Source organism: Athene cunicularia (genome assembly GCF_003259725.1).
Source record: "Athene cunicularia isolate RWA chromosome 8 unlocalized genomic scaffold, athCun1 chr8_part1, whole genome shotgun sequence".
Lineage (NCBI taxonomy): Eukaryota > Metazoa > Chordata > Aves > Strigiformes > Strigidae > Athene > Athene cunicularia.
The window spans coordinates 32,259,357-32,264,440 of record NW_020799109.1 but is presented as its reverse complement, the minus strand read 5'-3'; the positions used below and the strand labels follow the sequence as shown (position 1 = coordinate 32,264,440).

General features: G+C 47.5%; 1 protein-coding gene and 1 long non-coding RNA gene across 3 annotated transcripts in view; one reads left to right on the top strand and one right to left on the bottom strand.

Annotated features, from left to right (window-relative positions):
• The window catches only part of RGL1 (ral guanine nucleotide dissociation stimulator like 1), an 82,808-nt gene that overhangs the window by 2,050 nt on the left and 75,674 nt on the right, over nt 1–5,084 (bottom strand). The window lies entirely within an intron of this gene.
• On the top strand, nt 8–4,266 carry LOC113482580. 2 transcript variants are annotated; one of them, XR_003398869.1, is made up of 3 exons: nt 8–139; nt 1,027–1,116; nt 3,199–4,266. It is a non-coding gene; the product is annotated as an uncharacterized LOC113482580 (long non-coding RNA). The 2 variants fall into 2 exon arrangements; XR_003398870.1 differs by having other exon boundaries at nt 1,027–1,782.

Here is a 5,084-nt window from a genome sequence, read left to right as displayed (position 1 = left end):
TTTTTTTTTTTTTTTAGGAATTTGAAGTAATTGCCGAAATTATGCTCTTGCAGTCTGCATGTAACAGCTACTGCTTGACACCAGACCCAAAATTCCTCCAGTGGTGGAGTAGACAAGAGCATTTAACTGAGGAGGAGAGGTAGGTTCTCAGTCCAGCTGGCGAAGCAGGCTTTTCTTAGCCCGCACCCCACTGCAGGGAGGTTGTGTCAGCCTTGAGCTGTCCTCTTACAGGAACTTACATGTACTGCTGCTCCAGGTGGGTGGAAGTACCTCCGTCTTCTGCTAACCAACTGTAGAAACCCTGTTAAACATTTAGCAGGGGTTTTTGGAGCCTGGAATTTTTTTTTTGAGATTGAAAATGAGGCTTCTGACTTTGAAATCTGATAGTCTGTTGTGTCTGGGCTGTCTGTATGCCGAGAGGCACGCTCAGAAGCCGATCCTAGGGGAGGTCAAGATGCAGGCACTGAGTGTTGGGCTGGTGGATGCGGGCAGCAGGTAGCCAAGGCAACGCAGAGCTGGCTGAGCGCTCAGCAGATAAACGTCTCCCAGGTGTTTGGGGTGGGTTTTGCAGCCCTGCTGAGCTCTGTGCTACGGTACATGCTGCCAGACCAAAGCAAGGCAATTCATTTTCTGCACTCTAGTATTTCCACTAGGTATCTGAATACCACTCTGCTGCACTAAGAGTCCAAGCATAGATACATACTGCATTGTACTGAGTCATAGTCAAAAAATAAGGTCAGCTTATCCAAGATTCACATGCTAAGTATTTTCTTGACTATTTTTTAAAATAAAATGACGAATGTTATTCAAAAAAGCACTGATTTTAAAAAATATTGTAATATAAGTGAAATATCCCCTTCATCAGGGTAAAGTGTAGAGAGCGCTGTGTTCCTCTTTGTGGGGTTGCAACCTTTGGTGAAGTGGGAATAACTGAAGGCTTCTCAAATATCTTGAATATTACTGCTTTGAGATACATAACTAATCGTCTTGTCTGTCAAAATTAACCCGGTGCCCTCTGTTCTGCAGCTACAACCTTGCACGTGAGATTGAAGCAGCTGCTGACACTGGCACCACATTGCCGAAATCTCGGAAAAGCGTGGTGAAGAGGTTGAGCCTGTGAGTACGATGGGGCAAAGGGTATCTGGTGTGTTAATATGAACCTGAATAAATCAAACAAGCAGTGCTTGTTTTACCAGCTGAAAAACCTGGTTGGGGATGCAGACCACTGCAGTACATTAAGGAGACACCATCAGCTGGAAAGGCAGACTTCTGTCTGAAGCTGTCCTTGCTGCTGCTATTGTTATAAGTAGTCATGAGGATTATTAATGATGAAAGAGATTAGAGACAAAAAAGCCTTCCTAAGGTGTCAGAAAATAGGAATAATTTTAGGGCTGGATTATAAATTCAGTATCTATTGCGTAATAACTTCCCTGAATGCAGAGGCAAAACAGAGTAAATGAGGATAAAGTCTGGCCTGTTATTAGTCTAATTTGCTCACACATGCAAAAATTCCTTGCAGGATTTTAATATGAAAATTAAGGTTAGCAAAAGGGCATTTGATAATAGAAACAATCTGCCCAGCTGCCTTCAGGTTAGAGAAGGAAATTAATCATGGGGACGTGGTTCAATTGAGTTTAATACTGCAAAGATTCAAGCAGGAGGCGGTGGAGAACAGGGGCATGCATCTAAGCAGACACAGGAAAGAACAGACTAGCAGGAATTCATGGAAAGTTGCAGGGAATGAAAGCAGAGATCAAGGGCGGAAGTAAAACTAACTTAAAGGTGAGAAATTTGAACCTGATGTGAGAGGAGATACGAAGGGACTCCCGCATACTAGTGGCATGATCAAGATGAGGTGGGGAGCTGACGAATTTAACAGCACTGTCAGCTCTTAACTGTCCTTTCCTGCTCGGTGCTTGTGGCCAGTTTCCTCAGAACAGGCAGTAGCCATTCACTTCACATCAGCACTACTGCAGGCTAGGGTCTGAAAGAAGAATGAATGGATGTTTTCAGTCTAGAGTTTTGAGTTCTGATATGCAAGGAAAAAAAGTCCAGGCAGCTGTTTGGAAAGTGTTTCAGTTAGTCCATCTGAGTTCCATTTTGCGTAGTCCATCTGGCTATGAGAACGTGAGCTTTGAAGATGACGGTGCCTGAGCTCTCGGTGGCCTGTCATGGGTGTCTCCCTCGGCACGTGCCTAAGCTGTGCGTAAGAACTGTCGCTGCGGAGCACAGGCTTTATTCTCTTGTTTCTGACGGCGTTTCAGTGCTGCAGTATTGTAATTTACTGCATGGAGTTTGTTTGCACTGTGCAGCCTTTGTCTAAAGAATTGTTTCATCTGCACTCTGAATGTATTTTGCAAATTAATACTGTAGAAAAGACTGGCATAATTCACCCCGGCAACAGTGAGTGACACCTCTCTAAATTGTTTTAAATCATTAACTGCATGCTGACAGAGCATCTAATTCACTTGGCTTCTTTACTTTATGTCTTATACAAGTTTGTTTCCTTTGACACTCCTTTAAATTTACTTGACCTGCATTTAGAAATGAGTCTTGGAGAGGGAGAGCCTATAGTTTACACTTTCTCCTGATCTTCTCGTTGTGTACATCTCCATTCAGACTCTTAGAGAGAAGCTGGTATCTGCGGCACCTTTACTGAGGGAAAGTATTTGCAGCGGGGATGAATTGGCCTCTGGCAGACCTTTGCCTGGTGTTTGGCCATGTGTTACCTTTCATGCACTCATGGCGACTGAGCAGGTCTTGTGTCAGTGGGACCCGGGTGTGACAGCAGTGTGCAGGACCGCGTAAGGTGCAGCCAGCTGCCATGCCTCTAACTCGGCCCTCCTCATCCCTTGGGTTGTAAACACATCAGGTTTACAAGCTGTCATTTCCTAGCAAGTGAGGCTGAAAATTCAACAGACCGAAGAGTCTTGTTTGTGGTCCTTGGGCACTAGCTCAGCTTTTGGCCTTGCAGCTGGTGGGTATGCCAGGTCAAGAAGGTATTGTGTTAGGGTGTAACAAACTCTCTTGACAAACCGTATAAATAGCATAGCAGAAATGGAATCAACAGGCCAATCAAGATAGGAAAGCAAAACAATGAAACAATGCATAAGAACTTTGAACCAAGTGACAGCCTTGCTCAGCCCAGCTCTGTTCTGCTTTCACTTACTGGCTTTTATGCTTTCTTTTCTATACTAGACTGTTTTAGGCTCTGAGGTGATGGCCCATAACCAACCCGTCAAAGAACAACCAAAATGTGCTCCAGATGGGGGCTCTGGTGACAGCACAGACTCGGCCAGTGTTTCATCATGCGAGTTTAATCACTCTGAGCCTGAAGACGCCTGCATCGCTCCCGTAGGAACTGCTGATGCGTCTCAGAAAAAGGTACAGTCTGTGCCTTGTTGCCAGAAGAAGGAGCCTAAGAGAGACTGTCGACACTGCCGACAGGGCCTAAACACTTGCCCAAGCCTGCTGGTCTTGTCAAGAGCATTGCTTTTAGAGGAATGAAGAGACTCTAGATACAAATGTGTAAAAATGAAAGCAACCCAGTCAGGATTTTTGCACAGTTCCCTCTGTGTTGCTGAGATACAAGGCAGACTGAAGCTCTCGTTCCCTGAAAACAGATTTTCTTGTGGTGCCCGTTAGTGGAATGGCACGAGGTTCATTTTTCTTTCAGTCCCTCGTTGTGCTTTTTGAGAGGGATGGGGCAGGCTAGCGGGCAGCATTTCTACCTGTGGGAAGTGGGGTGAGGAGCACGTGGCAACGTGACGTTAGCAGTGACACGGACAAGAGGATTTGTGAGCCCCCTCAAACAAAACCAACTGAAATGGGAGATGGGATCAGCTGAAGAGGAATAAGCTCAACAGCTAGACATTTCCTCCTCCAATACCTCAGGTCTGATGAATTATTCTGGTGTTAGCAGCCTGCTGTTGTGTCCATCATTCTCAGTCAGCTGCAGCTGTTAAAGGGAGTTTGACTTCAGCAGCCCTGTGCTCACAAGGAAAGCCCAGCTGCAGCCAAGCTGCGCCTGCAGCCTGGGGAAGATGTTTTCTGGGTGGGAGAGCACGTGTGCATTAGGAACAGCCTAATCCTGCATGAGGATAGGGAGGCACTGCAGAGAGACTTGCATAGATTGGGTCAGTGGGCCAACGTCAACGGGATGGGCTTCAACAAGGCCAAGTGCCAGGTCCTGCACTTGGGCCACAACAACCCTCTGCACAGCTACAGGCTTGGGGAGGTGTGGCTGGAGCTGTCTGGAGGAGAAGGATCTGGGGGTTCTCATTGACAGGCGGCTGAACAGGAGCCAGCAGTGTGCCCAGGTGGCCAAGAAAGCCAGCGGCATCCTGGCTTGTATCGGCAATAGAGTGACCAGCACAAGTAGGGAGGTGATAGTCCCCCTGTACTCTGCACTGGTGAGGCCACACCTGGAGTGTTGTGTCCAGTTTTGGGCACGTCAATACGAGAGAGATCTCGAGGGGCTGGAGCGAGTGCAGAGGAGGGCAACAAAGCCGGGGAAGGGCCTGGGGAACAGATCCTGTGAGGAGTGATTTAAGGAGCTGGGACTGTTTAGTTTGAGGAGGAGAAGGCTGAGGGGAGACCTCATCACTCTCTACAGCTCCCTGAAAGGACATTGTAGAGAGGTTGGTGCTGGTCTCTTCTCACAAAGTGACAGAACAAGAGGGAATGGCTTTAAACTGCAACAGGGGAGGTTCAGAGTGGACGGGAGGAAAAAATTTTTCACAGAAAGAGTGGTCAGAGAGTGGAATAGGCTGCCCAGGGAGGAGGTGGAGTCACCGTTCCTGGATGTTTTTAGGGGTGGTTTAGATGAGATGTTGAGGGATATGGTGTAGGGGAGAACTTGTAGAGTAAGGCTGGTGGTTGGACTCGATGATCCCAAGGGTCTTCTCCAACTGAATGACTCTGTGAACCCTGGGGGAGGCAGGGCAGCTGCAGCTGACCCACGGTTAGGCAGGTAATGTCACAGCTCACCAGCCCTGCGAGTGTCACCTCCCGTGAGCTCCCTGCTGCCAAGACAAACACTGTGCCTTGGCTCAGTTTAATTCCAGTGGGGAAGTCGGGGTGCG